At 37.8% G+C, this 21,983-nt stretch overlaps 1 non-coding gene across 1 annotated transcript; it reads left to right on the top strand.

Annotated features, from left to right (window-relative positions):
• The first annotated feature begins 21,576 nt into the window (after positions 1-21,576).
• LOC141615703 (small nucleolar RNA R71) lies at positions 21,577-21,683 on the top strand. The gene has a single exon (XR_012530108.1). It is a non-coding gene; the product is annotated as a small nucleolar RNA R71 (small nucleolar RNA).
• Positions 21,684-21,983: the final 300 nt, after the last annotated feature.

The following is a 21,983-nucleotide window of genomic DNA, read 5'->3' as shown; positions in this document are numbered from 1 at the left end:
GGCTAGGAATGGGAGAACTCAAATGCACTAACATTATGCTTCAAATGGCGGATCGATCAACAAAGATACCTTTAGGGATATGGGAGGATGTGCCCGTGAGAATTGGCAAGTACTTCATCCCGGTAGACTTTGTCATTGTAGACATGGAGGAGTATTCCAACATTCCTATCATTTTAGGAAGACCTTTCTTGCATACTGCGAGAGCGGTGATTGATGTGAAACATGGAGAGCTCACACTTGAAGTGGGAGATGAAACAATCACTTTTAATCCTGACAAGACCATGAGAGCTCTCGAATTACATGAGCCATGTTTCATGATTGATCCTTATAGCCCGAGAAAGTGATAGGAAGAAGTTAGCATCTCAAAGCAAAGATCAAGCTATGGGTAAAGAATCACCACCTATATGGAAGAAGAAAGTGGATAATCCTCAAGATGCTCTATCCGGAGAGCAAGGAAATTTCAAAAACAATGAGAGCTTGAATAGCTCAACACCAACCATGACAAGCAAAGAAGAAGGCCTTATTGGCCATGACAACAAGAAAGAGGAGTTGTTTCCAATAACTCATGATACCATTGGGGAGAAAGCTAGTAAAGTATGTGGTCTATGGGATGACGAATTCGATGGATTTGTCAATCCCTACATTGGCAATGCTATGACCTTAGACCAAGGCTTTGGTGATCATCTTGACTCGAGTCACCACAATGAAGAACACAATGTGCAAAGGTCTATTGAAGATCTTTACAATGAAAATGAACAAGCCTTCGACTACTTCTACAAGATGTTGAGCAACCTCAACAACATCTTGGCTATGCCTCCTCGACATCTCATTCAAGAGTGAGAGTTTGGTGGAGACCTCCCTAAACCACCATTTGTAAATATTCTAACCCTTAACTTGCATTTTACTTCTTATAGTGCATTTTTGTCAATTTTTGATTTGCAATATCATACTTTGATCAAGAATTTCATTATGAGAAAAAGTGAGGGAGGGATTTTAATGTGTTTTGATGTGTAGTGTTTGCTTTAGTGTGGGGATAACAATTGCCTAGGCCAACTGAGCCTTCGAAAGTGCACCCACAATGTTGAACAAAAGAATGAAGAAAGAATAATATGGGAAATGAAGATCCCCATGGGTGGACCTGAACTCGTGGGTGCGGGAGAAGATCCGAGTGTCCCCAGAGGGAACCCGCTCGTCTTGGGAGAAATCCGAGCGTCCTGGCTCTAAGACGCTCGTCTTGAGAGTGCTGAAATTGAAAATTTCAGTCTATTTAAAAATCTGAGCAGATTACACAGAAAACGCTCGTCTCAGTTTGAAGCCGCTCGTCTCACGAGCAATCTGCACGTCCTGGCTGCTTCAAAAGTTTAAGTTCCTTGCTGTTTAAAATCCGAGCATCCCCAAGTGAAGACGAGCGTCTCCTGTAGAAATCCGCTCGTCTCCTGAAGAATCTGCGTGTCTCAGCACGGGTTAGAAATTTCTGAGCTTTCTGACTGAGGATTCGAGTGTCCCCAACCCAAGACGCTCGACTCCTGCTGCTGAATGGCTATAACACGGGATTAACCCTCCTTCCCCAAATTGTTTCTATCTTATTCAAACACAAACACACACCCTTTCTCCCTCAAAACCCTCAAAACCCTCAATCCCCTGTTCAACAAAACACAAATTCCTCAACCAAATTCACCAAAATCAAACCCAAACTTCCTAAAATCACAATCAAATTACTCCTTCATCAACAAAACACCAACTAAACGTCAAAATCCTCAAAAATTGAATCAATTTTCTAGGGTTTCAAGGCAATTTCGAAAACCCCAAAATCGATTAGGATTAATTGAAACTTGAGGAGACTAGAAGCATTCAAGCAATACTTTGGTTTGTTTATACAATCTTGACAAGGAGAAGAACATGGCCAACAACTAAAGGTGGAAGCAAGGCACCCACAACCTCCAATCTTTCCAAAAGGCACCAAGCTCTTTTAGCCTCAAAGGCTATGGTAGTGCATCAACCAAGGGTGAAAAGTCAAGAAATCGCTACTCCTATGGTGGAAGCTACTCCTACTCCGGTCATTGAAAAATGGCAAGATTATCCGGAGGTAACTTTCAAAAATGATTCTCTTAGGAAAGCATTTGTATCCCTTGCTAGAAAAACTATTTTGCCTACCAAATTCATATGCCATGATTCCTTAGACAAGTTGGGTGTGCTTGGGAGGACTAAGAATCTCTTTTTGTCCATGAAATTGCTTACCCTCTTCGAAATGCAAGATTTAACTTACCCTTCCCTTACCATAGAGTTTGTAAGCTCTTTGAAGGTGACTAAGGTATTGGGTCAAAAAATTGTTGAATTCCGCCTAGAAAACAAGAGTAAAAAGATGACTTTGGAAGAGTTTGGGAAAGTATTTGGTCTTGAAGAACACTCTCACTATGAGAAGAAGCCCTTGAAATATGATCCCGCACCTCTATGGAAAGCAATCACCGGGAGAAAATTCGAGTCCTTCCATGAGTGTCATGTTCTTTATGTCCACCATCCGGGCATAAGAGTGTGGCATAAGTTTGTGTGCAACACTTTAATTGCGAGAAAAGGCACCAATCATTTCACCAAGCTCGACTTTGTCTACTTAGAATCCACCATGAATGTCAACAAAAAGTTCACCAAGGAATACAACATACTTCAACTCCTAATTGACCGGTGGCTTGAAATTGACCATGGGAAAGATGGAGTGGCTTTTATTGTCAACGGAGGCTTAGTAACATGGTTTGCCAAACACTTTAACCCAGATTTTAACAAAGACAAGACATACAAACCGGTTAGAGGTGGCAACCTTCTTGATTTGTCCACTATGATCAACAAGTTCCATTGGCTCAAGAATGATAATCTTGACAACAAGTTTGAGTGGCTCACTAAAGAAGCTAAGTCCTTCATCTTGGCAAGCAAGATATGCCGCATCAATGTCCGAAGTCCAAACTACCTACTCCCCGTCTCCGATGAAGCCGAGATGATTATGAAGCAATATAGGGAATCGCATGCCAAGCCCTCCTCTTCCTCTATTGTGACTCCACCTTATCCAATCGCCAACCAAGAATTCACACGAAGTGGCGCAAATGTTGTGGTAGGTAAAGACTACTTGACTCAATTATTGCAACACATGCATAAGCAAGCTTATGAAGATCGGGTCAATGCCTACCGAGCTAAATATCCGCCACTCCTTCATTTAGCTAGGCAAGGACTCCTTGATCCTACATGTCCTTTGCCTAGTTGGGCGGATAGGGAGGTATTCTTCCCGAATGCTCCTAGAGATGCCAACATGGATGGTGAAGTTGCTAAGGGGAAGGAGATTGTTGTTGAGAGCGGGCTACTCTTGCCATGAGGAAGAAGAGGAAGAAATGCAAAGTTCAAGTGATAATGAAGATAGTGAAGCCTCCGGGTCCATGGAGGTAGATGATGATGATAATGAGGAGGATGATGATGACGATGATAGTGACGAGGATGTCGCAATGAGCGACAATTGAGGATTAACAAGCTTTTGGAGGATGCCACAATCCATTGTGAGTTTCCTACACCTCCTCTTAGCTTTGTTTATGTCTCCTGTTTCTAATTTTTAATCTTGATCATTGGTTTTGAGTCCTAGCAACACTTAGAGGACTCCCACCTAGGTTCCATTGAGGTGTCTTATATTGTTCCCACTTTGAAAATCTAAAATGACAAACTAGTTTCATGCATTGCATTCTTGTGCATGAACTCCCCCAATTTTACACTAGCAATAGTGTGTTACTTGGTTTGGGAAAGTTCAAGCACAAGCATTGGGAGTCAATTCAAATTGCGCTCTCCAACCAATAAATTCATGCATCATATAGTGTAGTTTAGATTGCATCACTTGTGTATATATCATGTAGTTTGCATTTTAGTGTAGAAATCATGCATTCTTATTTAGCTAGCATAATTTCCTAACGTATTGGCCATTGAGGACAATGCCCATACTAGTGTGGGGATGGGAAATTCTAACTGGTCGGACTATCATTTTCGGTTACTAGTCGTTAGGAGAACATAGACCAAAACAATATTTATAACTTCACAAACTACTCTACTATTAGTAAAGAGGTAAGTAAAGGTTGGATCCCAAGGGACGGGTATTGATGTAGGATTTTCGATTGCAAGTAGTGGTGTCTAAGGGTGTCACAATTTGGGTTGAGATAAGAAGATCACTAGACTAAATAACAATGTAAATAAACAAGCAAGATGATCAAAATGAGATGTAAACAATTGATTTAAAGCACTAGGGTGTCATGGGTTCATAGGAGATTCATGGGAATTGATCATACAAACATATTCTCAAATTATAAGCAAGCAATTATTGTTGTGATAGGATTGAGTTGGTTTATATCTTACAATCCTAGGAAGGTTTGGGTCCCGGAGCCGAATCGATTAGATTGTACAACACCTACAAGTCGACTTAATCCTCCCTACTCAACTATATGCATGGTCTAATGAGGCTCGAGTTGGTTTATGTCTTACAAGTCTCATTGAAAAGGTAAGTGATAGGTAAAAAATGCAAGGATTCATAGGCTCGCATTTCATCAAACATAACATGTGCATAAGTTGAGATCACAACAAGCAAGCAAATAAATTATGTGAACATATTAGATTAAGCATGAATCATCCCCCATGTTGGTTTCCCCTAATTCCCCATTAACCCTAGCTAAGGAAACTACTCACCCATTATCAAGTTAACATGCTAACAAGGTTGTCAATCATATTAACAAAGCAAAATATGATGAATGAATGGAAATGATTAACAATAATTAAAACATGTGTTAAGAGAATTATACCTAACGATAATTCCAAAATAATAAGCAAAGAATAATAGAAGTACTTGATGATTGATGGAAGGTTGTCAATCTCCCAATAATACCCAAATAACATTCAATTACCCATAATAAATGATGAACAATAGAGAAATTAAGGAAATGAGATTTGTATTAATGCTTAATTAAAAGTTGATTACAAGATTAAAATGAGATTAAGATTGCATCAGAAGAACATGATAATCTAATTAGTAAAATGGGGTATTTATACTAAGGATTAGGTACATAAATTAGGGTTACTAAGGGCTTAAATGATGATTAAGACCCTTAAGAAAAGTTGAGGAAGTGCTCCTCTCGAAGGAGATGCTCATTTCCGCTTCGCTAGTCTTCAAGGAATATGCGCATCCCGAGTGGACCAAGGGAGAGGACGTTTTGCACTGTGAAGGAATCTGAGCGGCCAGATGGTCGGGACGAGTGGATTGTGGAGGTCCAGGACGAGTGGATTGGGTGGTGGGACGCTCGGATTCTGGAGGGCTAGGACGGGCGTCCCGAGGCTGCGACGAGCGGATTGTGGCTCAGCAAGCTTCTTCTTAATTTCTTCTTTTCTTCTTCCAACAATCCTCAAGGATTTTGTTGGGGATGTAAGGATCTTCTCATCATTGCCCATCTACTACATTATTTACATAGGCCTTCTAGTATTGTCTTCACTTTGATGCTTGGTCATTAGATTCGGTCAATTTAGCTCCATTTTGCCATGAAAATGCAAGGTTTGCACTCCTCTCCTACCAAGGAAACAATACCTCAATTAATATGCAAAACGAAAGACTAAAGATAGTAAATGACCCAATTATGCACTAAAAAGCATAGGAACGAGGCTAATTCGCTGACTAAATATGCTCAAATATTGGTCACATTAAATATCTCCAAACCGAACCTTTGCTCGTCCCGAGTAAAGTGGTGACAAAACTAGGACCCTTTTTTAAACTAACCTACTAATATAACCGATATGAGACAATTAGCGGGTCTCACTCCGCCCCTTCAACTCACAACAAGACAACCATGAGGTAGGATACCTTCTTGCAAGGCAAGGTGGGTCTTGGCAAAATGGCGATACATCCAAGCATTAAAGCACACAAAATCAAGTAGTGGATGCATCTACAAAAGAATAGCCACTTTCCTCATCTAAGTGGCAGAAATTATCTAAAGGGGAAGCAATTCAAGGGTACAAATTCCATTATAGATATGGTTTCTTCAAACTACTAAGCCTAGAAGGATACCAATAAATCACCTCCAAGTTGTGTCAAACTAGGGTACCTTTGTCCTCAATCGTTCAATGCTTTTGTCAAGAGTAGACTCCCTATGGTATTAGAAACACTGGAGGATCACGGAATTCCCCTTCTTACCTAGAAAAGAAGAAGGGTCATCCCGTCTCTACCATGAACAAAAGTGGATACGATGGAAAAGGGATCAATAGAACTTGAGTTTCATATGGGAGTTTGCTTTTTGTTGTTGTTTTTCCCCTCAATTTCTTACGGCATTTGACATTTTGATACAACTTTCTTGCCATTTCTTTGATGTTTGACATTTCAACACTTGACAATTTCAACTTTTTGCGTTTTCCTTTGAAAATTTTCGAAGTCACCTCATTTGTAGGGAGGGTGCTTGTATTTGAAGCATTAGGAGTCTATTTTTTCTCCTCTTTTCTTTTTGATGCAATTGCAAACTTTTTCATTTCTTTTCATTTCTTGAACTCAAATTTTGAACAATTTTTGTGCCCATTCCCTTTGATGACAAAATGTGGTAGAACATGGATGATGGTTGCATGGTTTCAAGGGTCACCTTGGAATAAACGGTAGCCAAGGAGTTATTACACCACAAGGTACTCTTGACTAGGCCTTAATCCATGGGTCAAAGGATACTAGCATGACACATCCTAGGGTGTTTTACAAGTATTCTATCAAGCAAAGTCTTAAGAAGAAAAAGTATCTACAAGAACCTTATATAAACTTGTCAAGCTTCCCAAATAGACGGTTTCACAAAATTTTTCCTAACATGCAACTATATGCCATGATGCAACTAACATTTATACATCTCTAATGCATATGCTTCTACCAACCAGTATGCCAAATAATCTAAATGCAATCCTAATTTCACATTGTTTTTACCGCATCAATCAAAATAAAGCCACATAGTCATTAACATAAAGAGGAAAAAGGAGATTGGAAAGATCATACCATGCGGTCTTCAATATCCTCATGTCTCGGATGTGGCGTAGTCGATCAATGTGAAAAAAGGATGAAGAAATACAATATATACGAACAATATATACAAGGCTACACTACAAAAGAAATGAACATGTTTTTGGATTTTTTAATTTTTCTACTTTTTTGTATTTTGTTTTAATGAAATTAAAGGACATATTTTTGTATTTTTCAAATTTTTCGATTTTTATCATTTTTGTTTTAAAAAGGTCAAGTTAGAATTTTCCATCCCCACACTAGTATGGGCATTGTCTTCAATGGCCAATACAATAGGAAATTATGCAATTTACATGAAAATGCATGATTTCTAAGCTAAATGCAAATGATATATATACAAGAGTGAATGCAAACTAAGCTATGCTATATGATGCATTGTTTTTGTTATGGTGGAGAGTATAATTTAGATTAGCTCCCAATCCATATGCATAAACTTTTCCAAACCAAAATAGACACTATTTCTAATGTCAAAAATTGGGGGAGTTCATGCATAAAAATGCAATGCATGAAACTAAAATTTGTCATTTTGGATTTTGAAATTTGGGAATAATAAAATGAACACCTCAATGGAACCAAGGTGTTAGTCCTCTAATGTTGCTAGGACACCACAAAATGATCAAGATAAAATAAAAACAAGAGAAGTAGACAAACCATAAAGGAGGTGTAAGCATGTAGGATCCTCCAAGTGTTTGCTAATCCTCACCCATCGTGTCATCATCATCATCATCATCATCAACTTCCTCACTTGAGGCATCATCAATCTCCATGGATGTGTAATCATTTCCACTCTCACTTGCATTTTCTTGTTCATCCTCACTTTCCTCTTCTTCTTGAACTTCTTCACCTTCTTGCTCATCACTCTCATCAACAACCATCTCCTCTTCACCCGGTCTACCACCTCTAGAAGTGCTAGGAAAGAATACCTCCTTATCCGCCCAACTAGGCAAAGGACAAGATGGATCGAGAAGTCCTTGCTTAGCAAGATGTAGGAGGGGCGGATATTGTGCCTTGTAAGCATCAACTCTATCATTATAAGCTTGTTTATGCATTTCCCTCATCAATAGAGTCAAGTAATCGTTTCCCGCCTTGGCATTTTCGGGGTTGAACTCGTGGTAGTCAAATGGATAAGGTGGGGTGATAATGGAGGAGGAGGGCTTCGCAACTTCTTCCCCTTGGTGTTGAATGATGTATTCGGCTTCTTCGGAGAGTGGGAGAAGGTAATTCGGTCTATGAACATTGAAGCGGCAAATCTTGCTAGGCAATGTGAAGGATTTAGCTTCATTTGTCAACCACCCAAATTTGTTATCAAGAGTATCATTATTGACCCATTTGAACTTTAGAATCATGGTGGCTAGATCAATGGTAGGGCCTCCCTTTACCTGTGTATAAGTGTCATTCTTACTGAAATCCTGGTTAAAGTGCTTAGCCAAATAAGTCAATAATCCTCCGTTGACAATAAAGGCCGTGCCTTCTTTGCCACAATCAACATTAAGCCATCTATCAATTAAAATTCGTAAAGCATTGTATGGCTTTGTGAACTCTCTCCCAATTTTCAAAGCCGACTCAAGACGAACAAAATCAAGTTCGGTAAGATGATTTGTGCCTTTCCTAGCTATCAAGGTATTCCCAACAACCTTATGCCCGAATGATGGACTAAAAGAGCACGACAATCATGGTAGGATATGAATTCTTTTCTGGAAATGGTCTTCCATAGAGGAGCGGGGTCATACTTGGTAGGCTTCTTTGTGTATTTCGGGCTATCACTAAGGCCAAATATCTTACCAATTTCGTCATAAGACAATTTTCTATCAACATTCTCGAGACGAAACTCAATATTGGTTAGGGTCTCAACCTTGGTGACTTTCAAAGAGCTCAAAAACTCTAAGGTGAGGGAGGAGTAGGTCAATTCTTGCATTTCAAACAATTTACTCAATCCCATAGACTCGAAAAAGGTCTTTGTTTGTTCAAGAACACCCAATTTTGACAATGCATCTTGACAAATTAACTTGGTAGGCATGATGGTTTTCTTAGAAAAGAGAATAAATTTCCTCCTATGGGAGTCGGAAGTGAAAATTACCTCCGGATAATCGGCTAATTGTTCAATGACCGGAGTAGTAGAAGTAGTAGCTTCCATAGGAGGATCTTGTTCTTGAATCTCCAACCTTGCATTATGAACTACCAATGCCTTTGATGCTTGTTTGTCTTGAAGAGCTTGTTGTTTCTTAGAAAGGTTCTTCTTTTGGGGTGCCTTGCTTCCACCTTTTGTTCTTGCCATACTCCTTTGCTTAGTAACACCAATGAATGCTTGAAATCTTCAATTTCTAGTAATGCCCAAATCTATTTGGGATAGATGAATGTTGCCTTGTATCCCAAAAAAAATCGACTCAAAACTTGAAGATTTTGGTGTTTTAATCACTTGTTGTTGTAAAAGGAGTGATTAATTTTTGTTTTGAGGAAGTTTGGATTTGATTTAGTTTGTTTTGGTTGAGAAATTTAATTTTTTTTTTTTGGAGAGGATGAGGGTTTTGGGGGTTTGAGTAGTGTTTGTGTTTGAAATAATGAAAATGAGTTGGGAAGGAGGGTTTAAAAGACCCGTTGAATTTTTGAAAAGTAGAGGGAGACGAGCGGCTTCAGGGTCGGGACGCTCGGATTCTCCAATTTCTGGGTTCAGGGAAAGCGCCTGGGGATGAGCGCCGCGAAGGTAAGACGAGCGGATTCTTGAGCTGGGATGAGCGTCCTATGCTGGAGACACTCGGATTCTTTTCTAGGGAGAAATCCCAAAAATTGACATTGTAAAGACGAGCGTCTTCCTTCTGGGACGACCGTCCTGGCTGAGACGAGCGGGTTCCTTGCTGGGACGCTCGGATTCTCAGTCAGACCCAAAAATTAATTCTGCAGCTTCACAAGATAAGCGTCTTATGCACTGGACGCTCGGGTTCATTTCAAGACGAGCGGATTCCTCTTGGGACGCTCGGATTCTGCCGTTTTCACACGGATTTAGGTCCATCCGTGGGTGCTTCGTAACCCGTATCATTTCATTCTTCAATTCTTGTGTTCTTCATTGTGGGGGTACTACAAAGGCATGGATAGCCTAGGCAATTGCTATCCCCACACTAAGGCAAAACATTAAACATCAATAAACTCGTAAGTCCCTCCCTCACTTCTCTCAAAATGATGAAAATCTTGATAAAGGCATAGAAATGTAAATCCAAAAATGACTAAAATGCAATACGATAATTAAAATGCAAGTTAGGGAGTTAGAATATTTACAAGTGGTGGTTTAGGGAGGACTCCACCAAATTCTCATCCAATAATGAGATGTCAAGAAGGCATGTTCAAGGTGTTGTTGATGTTACTCAACACCTTGAAGAAGTAATCGAAAGCTTGTTCATTGTCATGATAATGATCTTCAATAGACCTTTGCATTTGTTGTTCTCCATGATGGTCTTGGACCACAGCATTACCAATATAGAGATTAAATATCCCTTCAAACTCATCATCCCAAAGACCGCATACTTCGTCCACTTGATCACTAAAAATGTCTTGAGTTGTTGAAGGCAACTCTCCTTCTTTCTTTTCTTGGCCAATGAGGCCTTCTTCTTCACTTGTCACGGGTGAGCTTTTCAAGCTCTCATTGTTGCAATTTCCTTGCTCTTTTGATGGAGCATCATCCACTTTCTTCTTCCATTGAAATGCCAACTTCTACCTATCATCTTTCCGGCGATAGTGATCAACCATAAAACATGGCTCATGCAATCGTGGAGCTCTCATAGTCTTGTCAAGATTGAAAGTGATGGTTTCATCTCGCACTTCAAGGGTGAGCTCTCCATGTTTTACATCAATCACCGCTCCCGCGGTGTGCAAGAAAGGTCTTCCTAAAATAATAGGAATGTTGGAGTATTCTTCCATGTCGAGAATAACAAAATCCACCGAGATGAAGAATTTGCCAATTCTTACGGGAACATCTTCCCATACCCCTAAAGCTGTCTTTGTTGATCTATCCGCCATTTGAAGCGTGATGTTGGTGCATTTGAGTTCTCCCATTCCTAGCCTCTTGCTTAACGAATTTGGCATGACATTAACACTTTCCCCAAGGTCACATAAAGCTTTGTTGATCGTAGTGTCACCAATAGTGCATGGAATGGAGAAACTTCCCGGATCCTTGAGCTTTGGAGGTGAACTTCCTTAAAGAATAGCACTACTCACTTTAGTTAAAGCAATAGTCTCAAGCTTCCGGATTGATTTCTTCTTTGTAAGGATATCTTTCATATACTTTGCATAGGCCAGAACATGATTGATTAATTCCGTAAATGGAATTGAGACTTCTTAATTCTTCACAATCTCCATGAATTTTCCAAGTTGGTCATCAAACTTATGCTTTGCTTGACGACTCGGGAATGGAAGTCTAATCACAATAGGCTCCTTTTCTTTGGCCTTCTCTTCATCCTTCTTTGAAACTTCTTGAATGGTGGGTTCTTCTTTTTTAGAGTTTTCAACAACTCTTTCCTTATCACTAACATTCACAACATCTTCATCAACGGGCTTCTTCGGCCATTCATACCTTGTACCACTCCTCAAATGGATGCCACTCACCGATTCTTGTCTTGGGGGATTACCTTGAGGTGGTAATTGCCCCTTTTGTCTTTGTGAACTTGAAGATGATAATTGAGACATTTGGGTTTCCAACATCTTTGTGTGAGCTAGTATGTTGTTAATAGTGATGTCTTTTGCTTGCTATCCTTTTGCATTTGAGTGAAAAACTCTTGTTGGTTCTTTTGCATTTGGAGGACTGCGTTTTGAACATCAAAACCTTGGTCATTTGATTGAGTGTATGGAGTTTAATTTTGGAAACCTTGGTTTTGGTTGTAAAAGGGTCTTTAATTTTGGTTTCTCATTGGAGGCGGGGTGTATGTTGGTTGAGAGTTTTGAAAATTTTGGCTTTTATATGAGAGATTTGGATGGAATTTGCTGTTTTCATTGTAATAGTTGGAATAAGGGGTAACACTCTTGTATGCTTGAAAGGCATTCACTTGCTCACTTGTTCCCCTACATTCACTTTGGTCATGTCCCAAAGTTCCACAATTCTCACATATTCCACTTGGAATTGATGAAGATGCCACCATGGCATTAACATGTTGCTTAGGTGATTTGGAGTCTTCTTCAAGTTTAGCCATAGCCTTCTCAAACTTCAAATTAATGGTATCAATATGAGCACTAAGTTGTGAAGGAAATGTAGATTCATATACATGTTAACATACTCTTATATGTCTAAATAATTTGTCATAAAATTAAAACGGATCTTATGCATGCAAACAACAATATAAATAGAGGAGAAATCATGTCCTTACATTGTATATTTCGGCTATTAGGGCACAAGAGAGATCACCTTTCTCTTCTTGTTCTTGAGCTTTTCCAATGGAAGAACAAAGATCTAAGTGTAAGATCTCTCCCTATGCTTTATACCCAAGGCTTTCACTTAATCTAATTAATATTATGAATACTAGTATAATATTAATCTTATGAAAATTGAACCAAAATAGTTGGTATTTTAGCTCCTAAAACCGGGTAGAGGAGAAGAGATTTTGAGTAAATAATCTCTCTAATTTATCATAAAAGTAGTGAGGAAAATTATCTTTCTAACACTAGAAAATAATCAAGTGAATGAATGAATAAATTAGAGAAGAAAAACTCCCTAAATGCTCTTGGTAAAACCGGTGGGGGGAGGGATTGGTTAGCCTATGCATGGGCATGATTCTCTAACCAAGAGAATAGGTATGCAAGGCTAGGTGTAGGGTGTCATCATATTGTTTCCACTTAAATTATTAAACATAATTTAATCACCATAATCCCTCCATATTTCGGTCCACTTAAGATAATATGGATTCCATATTATTTTTGTCAATTGTCAATATGTCACATGTCACATGTAACATAAATAGTTATGTATTTTTAACATATTAAAAATCAACGTATTAATAAAAATACGTCATATACAAAAATCGACTTAGTAATTTCATAATTACTTGTGCCAAAATATTTCACCGATTTATAAATCACAATCGATTGTATTTATAACAATTCATTCAATTTAATTGTTACATTAAACAATTATTTCATCCGAGTAATGATACAATTCAATTACTCGGACCGTATCTTATTTAATCACATTTCAATATGATACGTAAATTTTACTTCCAAAATCGTCCGTCAATTTTCAAGTAATTTAATTAACTCGCAACATTATACGATCAATTAAATAATCAATTAAGTGTATTGCCCTTTAGGTATGACCTAGAGGGTCAACTGATCACCACCGTCACACGACAGTAATGTCAAACTCTAGTCAGCCAATCATTACCGATATATGTTGACCGAGTTGTGATAACAATATTACTTCCCAATTGTATTCTTAAAATGAGATTTAATAATGATATTTAAATCATGTGATCGCACTATTGTTGAGGACACATTTCCCAACAATCTCCCACTTGTCCTCGACAAGTGTGCGTCACCAATTCTCTTGTCCTATTACTATCTCCCACTCAATGCAAGGTGTCTTTCAGGTCGTACTTGCAAGTGATCATATCGAGAGTGGTTTCCTCGATCCGGAGAATAACCGATTGACCAGGACTTATCTATCATAGATACTTTCCGAGCGTGGCCACGCATTTCCAGTTCATTGCTCCTCGAGTGGCCCGGAGATATTGTTATAACCCTGACAAGGGGTGGACAATTCCTATCGCACTCATTCCCTTCGACTAGCCACAGCCATCATAACCCAAAATATGCCCATTTGACCCCATTTACGAAGGTCGTAGTAACACAAATCAAAGTTAATCTGAAACTGTGCCATCTTAAGAGAATAGTCTTTAGTCAAAAGAATTGACTCATTAGAATACTATAGTAGCTCTCGCCATGACCAGGCTATATAAATTTGCCAGAACTCTATAAGCGGTCATTAGGCCCGACAAAATGTTCCTAACAGTCTGCCTATGTGATCGACTAGTCATCTCACATGACTGTATGGCACTTGAACTTGCCATCAATCGCCTCACACTCTAGTCACTTCGAGACGTCACCTCATATAAGTAACTATGGGCAAAACAATGTTAATCCATGTTCACTTTAACGGGGTTCAATTGTCTCTACAACCCGTTTGGATGTAACAAAGTATAAATTAAGGATAAAAGACAAATGCGATTATGAACATGAACAAAAACAACACTTTTATTTCATTTCAAAATCTAACAAAAATTTGGTACACGTTTAAGTCCCATGGACGCAACATGCCCATCATGCTTAGCCTGCGATAAAGGCTTGGTGAGCGGATCGGCTATGTTGTCATCCGTCCCAACCTTACAAATCGCAATTTCCTTTCTTTCAATGAAATCTCTTATTACATGATACTTTCTAAGTACATGTCTAGATCTATTACTAGACTTTGGCTCCTTAGCTTGGAAGATCGTCCCACTATTATCACAATAGAGAGTGATGGGATCATCGGCGGTAGGTACTACTTTTAGACCTTCCGTGAATTGCTTGATCCACATAGCTTCCTTGGCAGCTTTCGATCTTTGCTATGTACTCAGCCTCCGTTGTCGAATCCGCGATTCTGACTTCCTTGAAGCTTCTCCATTTCTACGGCACCACCATTGAGCATGAAAACAAAACCACTTGTGATTTCATGTCATCTCTATCTGTTTGAAAACTTGAGTCCGTGTATCCTGTAACACGCAACTCGGTGTCTCCTCCAAACACAAGGATAGAGTCCTTAGTTCTTCTCAAGTACTTAAGGATGTTCTTGACAACAATCCAGTGACTCTCACCTGGATTTCCTTGATATCTACTCGTCATACTCAAGGCATACGAGACATCGGGACGTGTGCATATCATGGCATACATGATTGATCCAACAGCGGAAGCGTAAGGGATCAACTTCATGCGTTCAACATCATGGGGTTCGGAGGGACATTGAGTCCTGCTCAATATCGTTCCGGTTACCATAGGTACCAAACCCCTTTTGGATTTGTCCATGCTGAATCGTCGAAGAATCTTATCAACATAAGACTCTTGACTTAGTGCCAATATCCTCTTGGGTCTATCTCTATAGATCCAGATACCTAATATGCGTTGTGCCTCTCCTAAATCCTTCATTTGGAAGTGGTTACCTAACCACTTCTTAAGAAGACAACATTGGAATATCGTTTCCAATGAGTAGTATGTCATCGACATACAAGATTAGGAACACAACATTGCTCCCACTGAATTTCATGTATAAACATGGTTCCTCAACATTTCGAGTGAAACCATTTTCTTTTATAACATGATTGAATCGATGATTCCAACTTCTAGATGCTTGCTTAAGACCATAAATGGATCTCTTAAGCTTGCACACTTTGTTAGGATTTTTAGAATCAACAAAACCTTCGGGTTGTATCATGTACACCTCCTCTTCTAAATGCCCATTTAGAAAAGCGGTTTTGACATCCATTTGCCAAATTTCATAATCATGAAATGCGGCGATCGCTAACAAAATCCGTATGGATCTTAGCATGGCTACGGGGCGAAGGTCTCATCATAATGGAGACCTTGGACTTGGGTAAATCCTTTTGCCACTAGCCTAGCTTTGTAGACATCGTCATGTCCTTCTATGCCATTTTTGACCTTGAATATCCATTTGCATTGGAGGGTCTTGCCCCTTTAGGCAAATCTACCAAGTCCCAAACTTGGTTTTCAAGCATAGAATCCATTTCGGATTTCATGGCTTCAAGCCATAAGGTGGAATTAGGACTAGAGATTGCGGCCTTGTAGGTGGCGGGCTCGTCACTTTCCATAAGTAACACATCGAGTGTTCCATCTTCTTCGATAAGTCCCACATATCGATCGGGATGGCGAATTACTCGGCCCGTCCTTCTTAGTGGAGGAGGTACAACCGCGTTAGACGACGAAGGAACATCTTCTTGCGTCTCTATCTCGGTTTGTGGCTCTTGAACTTCATCAAGTTCAAAATTTCTCCCACTCTGTCTTTTAGAAATAAATTCTCTTTCTAAGAAGACAGCCTCGCAAGACACAAACACTTTATGATCTTGAGGTTTGTAGAAGTAATACCCTCGAGAGGTCGAGGGATAACCTACAAAGATGCATTTTTCGGATCTTGGGGCTAGCTTGTTGTCGTTCTTAGTTTTGACGTAAGCATCACATCCCCAAATCTTCATATAGGATATATTTGGGATCTTACCCGTCCACATCTCACATGGAGTCTTTTCGGTGGACTTTGTGGGACTATTATTCAAAGATCGAATTGCGGTTTGTATCGCAAATCCCCAAAACGAGTTCGGTAACTCGGTTTGACTCATCATGGATCGAACCATATCTAGTAAGGTTCGATTTCTCCTTTCGGCAACACCATTAAGTTGAGGTGTTCCGGGTGGAGAAAGTTGTGATATAATACCACGACTTTTCAAGTGTGAATCAAATTCAAGGCTAAGGTATTCACCACCACGATCGGATCGTAGTGCCTTAATCCTTTTGTTCAATTGGTTCTCTACTTCGTTTTGGAATTCCTTGAATTTCTCAAATGCTTCACTCTTATGTTTCATTAAATAGATATACCCATATCTACTTAAGTCATCGGTGAAGGTTATAAAGTAGTCATAATTACCACGAGCGGTGATACTCATTGGTCCGCATACATCGGTGTGTATGAGTCCTAATAGCTCACTAGCTCGTGTCCCTTTACCGCTAAAAGGATTACGAGTCATTTTGCCAAGTAGGCAATATTCGCATGTACCAAATGATTGATAATCAAATGGTGTAATCACATTAGTAGAAATTAATCTTTTGATGCGATTCTCGTTTATGTGACCTAATCGACAATGCCAAATGAACGCTTCACTTGGGTCACTTGTTTTGAGTTTCTTTGATTGAATGTTATAAATATCATTAGTCGGTTTTGAGGTCTCTAAAATGTAAATGCCATTTATGGAAGAAGCTTGGCCAATAACCAAATCATTCCTAGAAATAGAGCAACGATTGTTCTTAATGACAAAACAAAAACCGTCCATGTCTAGCATGGCGATTGAGATAATGTTTTTAGAGAGCGTAGGAACATAAAAACAATTATGCAAATACAACTCAAAACCGTTTGGCAAAGCTAGAACATAAGTTCCTTTGGATTCGGCCGCTACCCGAGCTCCATTTCCAAGTCGAAGATCCACATCTCCTTTGCTAAGCTTCTCCACATCTCTTAAACCCTGTAAATGATTACAAAGGTGAGAACCACAACCGGTATCTAGTACCCATGTCGTAGTGGAAGTATAATTTATATCAATAACATAAATTTCTTTAGGAATTGTACCTTTTGGAGTAATGAGTCCTTCCCTTATATTTCGCAAATACATAGGGCAATTCCTAAGCCAATGTCCCATGCCATAGCAATAATGGCACTCATCATTAACTTGCTTGAAGTTTTTGACTTTCTTTGCTTTCTTCTTGAACCTCTTGCCCTTTGAAGCAAGAACTTGATTGCTAGAGCTCCCACTAGCTTTGGCATCTTTATCTTCAAGAGACAAAGACGCTATAGATCGTATGAGGTAGTCTTCCTGAGACGGACTCACACGAGGTCTAGTAGTAGTGGGTGGTTTAGAAGAAGTGATGAAATTTAGGTTTCCATCCGAACCTATCCCGAAATGAAGTTCTCTAGTTGTATCGAAATTATTGTTGGAGCATACGTCGTCAAGAACATGGTGATATGACTCAATAGTAATTGGTGCGGTAGCATTTGTTGGATTCATTGTAATGCACTACAAATATGGAGGAAAGGAAATATTAACATTTGTCTTTTTAAATCATACTTGCAAATTTAACAAGATATGAACATTTATATAGTGACCTCTACCCAACTATAATAAATGATTCCAAGACCCAAATTCATATCGACTTAGGCACGGTGGGGCCGATACATCCTTTATCAATATAACTCGGTGGATTAACTTTTAATCGATTCTACTTTTAGAATTCTTGGTCGATAATATTACATTAACAATTATCTATAGCCCAAAACACATCGACAAGGGCACGGTGGGGCCGATACATCCCTTATCAAATACTTTTGTTGAGTTCAATCCAAATTTCGAATAAATGTGTCCATGATCCAAACCCACATTAACTTGGGCACGGTGGGGCCGATACATCCCTCATCAACATGAATTCGGTGGATTAACATTCATCACCCACTTCCCCTACGTAACAAGGTTTGTACCCGGTGGGGCCGAGCGCACTCCCTCGCGAAATAGGTTTTCATGGTTTCTACTATTTGGTAAGGCTATGTCTCAATTGATAGTTTTAGCGAGAGGTCATGTCAAATTATTATCTATCACGTTTTAAGTGAACTAAAGCGGTGAACTACGATAATTATATTTGACACGGTCGATTAACTCGATAAAATAAGACAATGCATGTTTAGTTATGGCGATTTAGCGATGCATGTGACATAAAATAAAATGCAAGCATAAAAATAAATAAATCCTAGTATGGCCTTTCCTAAAATAGAAAAACTATTAATCTATTACATATTCGGAAACCAACTCCATTGGTCCCTTGAACTTCGGTTGTGGCACACATCTCGAGGTAACACCGTCTTTATGTATCGCCATTCTTGAAGAAATCCGTCTTTTGGGACTCCGGAATGAATAAAATTACATAATAAATTACATAATTTCCTATTATACATTTGTAACTAAAATAAAATAAATCTATTAAATTACAAAACGGTGATACGAGATCACAATAAAAATTACAACCGAATCGATATTCCCATACATTTCGGGAAATACCAATTAAAATCTAAGGCCATACTAAGTAAAATTACATAATTCAAAATTACATAAATTAAAATTATGACAATCATAAAGAAAAATGGAGCATTATAATATGTATGAACATGCTCAATTTTATGCTAAATCGCCTTTTAATTAGCCAATATCGTATATTACTCGGTTTTTACGGATTTGCGTGATTTCAACATTTTATAATCACAAAAATACATAAACTCATATTTATGCATAAGTTAATTACCCTAACCTCTTAGGTTCAAAATATAGTCTCCACTAGTAATTTGACCATAATTAACTTTTATTTACAAAATTGTTCATAAATGGACCAAAATTACAAAAATAAGCTATTAAACTTCAAATAAATCCAAAAATTTCAAATAAATTTGAAATTTGAAATTTAAATTCATTAACATTCTGGAAAAAATCCATGACACTCATAATGTTCAAAATCTTAGGTTAAAAATTTCGAAAAATTTCCGGAAAAACAATGTTGCGGTTTATCGATATTTAATAAAATAATCATAAAAACATGGAAAAATTATTTTCATTAACTTTTCAATTTTAGATCTGAAAAATACAATAAAATGCAACATTTGACGTTTTTCCTAAGTCATAGATTATGTTTTATTAATTTTACACTAATAATGTCACTATTTATGCTAATTTTTCTTCAAAAATTCATAAATCATGCTAAAAGACTTCTTTATAGCCAATTATCTTACACACATTTTGTAAAATTGCATGTGACAACATATTAATGTTCTATGACCAGATTCGAAATTTAACTCATATTAACCTATTTTTCTCTTAAATCCGAATTTAATAATGAAAAATTCATTTTTCGAGCATAACAAGTCCAAAAAATATGAAAATTTACAGGTTATCTCAAAATAATATATGTAACAACATATCCAAAAACCAAGTGAAAATTCGAAGTATAGCTATTTTTAGACCAAAAATGACATTTTTACTCATAAAATCACATTTAAATGCCATTATTGTAAAATATGAACAATAAAAATCCGAAAAATTAACCAAAATATCCTAAAACACTTTCGGACCAGAAATATTAACATGCATGTAATAATTTCGTGATATATCATAATAACACAAATTTTACAAGTTTTATTTTGTTATTCATATAACTCGGAAAAACTTTTAACCAATTTGCATGCAAACAACCGTGGCTCTTGATACCGATTGAAGGAAATGTAGATTCATATACATGTTAACATACTCTTATATGTCTAAATAATTTGTCATAAAATTAAAACGGATCTTATGCATGCAAACAACAATATAAATAGAGGAGAAATCATGTCCTTACATTGTATATTTCGGCTATTAGGGCACAAGAGAGATCACCTTTCTCTTCTTGTTCTTGAGCTTTTCCAATGGAAGAACAAAGATCTAAGTGTAAGATCTCTCCCTATGCTTTATACCCAAGGCTTTCACTTAATCTAATTAATATTATGAATACTAGTATAATATTAATCTTATGAAAATTGAACCAAAATAGTTGGTATTTTAGCTCCTAAAACCGGGTAGAGGAGAAGAGATTTTGAGTAAATAATCTCTCTAATTTATCATAAAAGTAGTGAGGAAAATTATCTTTCTAACACTAGAAAATAATCAAGTGAATGAATGAATAAATTAGAGAAGAAAAACTCCCTAAATGCTCTTGGTAAAACCGGTGGGGGGAGGGATTGGTTAGCCTATGCATGGGCATGATTCTCTAACCAAGAGAATAGGTATGCAAGGCTAGGTGTAGGGTGTCATCATATTGTTTCCACTTAAATTATTAAACATAATTTAATCACCATAATCCCTCCATATTTCGGTCCACTTAAGATAATATGGATTCCATATTATTTTTGTCAATTGTCAATATGTCACATGTCACATGTAACATAAATAGTTATGTATTTTTAACATATTAAAAATCAACGTATTAATAAAAATACGTCATATACAAAAATCGACTTAGTAATTTCATAATTACTTGTGCCAAAATATTTCACCGATTTATAAATCACAACTGATTGTATTTATAACAATTCATTCAATTTAATTGTTACATTAAACAATTATTTCATCCGAGTAATGATACAATTCAATTACTCAGACCGTATCTTATTTAATCACATTTCAATATGATACGTAAATTTTACTTCCAAAATCGTCCGTCAATTTTCAAGTAATTTAATTAACTCGCAACATTATACGATCAATTAAATAATCAATTAAGTGTATTGCCCTTTAGGTATGACCTAGGGGGTCAACTGATCACCACCGTCACACGACAGTAATGTCAAACTCTAGTCAGCCAATCATTACCGATATATGTTGACCAGTTGACAGTAACAATATTACTTCCCAATTGTATTCTTAAAATGAGATTTAATAATGATATTTAAATCATGTGATCGCACTATTGTTGAGGACACATTTCCCAACAAGTTGAGCACCCAATTGAGTAATAGAGTCCACTTCATGCTTTCCTCCTCTAGTAGCCTTTCGAGATCTACTATATTGTGAGTTATGGACCGCCATTTCTTCAATCTTGTTCCATGTTTGATTATCGTCAACTTCGGTGAATATACCATTTGATCCCATGTTGAGAATGTTTCGGGAGTCTTCATAAGGACAGAAAGATCATTCCAAAATTGTTGTACCAAGAACCACTCGCTAAGTCCATGATAAGGACATGAGCGACAAGTTCCTTTGAATCGATCCCAAGCTTCATACAAAGATTCTTCGTCCCTTTGTTTAAACCCCGTGATTTTGGCTCTTAGCATGTTAGTCTTTTCCGGAGGGTAGAACTTTTTGTAGAAAGCAAGAGCCAATTTCTTCCAAGAGTCAATACCAACAGTAGCCTTATCAAGGCTCTTTAACCATTGTTTCGTGGTACCAATCAAAGAAAAAGGAAATAAGACTCAACGAATTTGGTCTTGAGTAACTCCGGTTTGTGAAATCGCATCACAATAGTCACAAAAAGTCTCATATGAGAATGAGGGTCTTCACTAGGAATCCCCCCAAATTGACTTCTTTCGACTAATTGGATAAATGCGGATTTTGCAATGAAATTACCGGTCAAG

This window comes from Silene latifolia, chromosome 11, assembly GCF_048544455.1.
Source record: "Silene latifolia isolate original U9 population chromosome 11, ASM4854445v1, whole genome shotgun sequence".
NCBI lineage: Eukaryota > Viridiplantae > Streptophyta > Magnoliopsida > Caryophyllales > Caryophyllaceae > Silene > Silene latifolia.
Note: the sequence above shows the minus strand (reverse complement) of the source record. Positions and strands in the feature narration are given on the sequence as shown.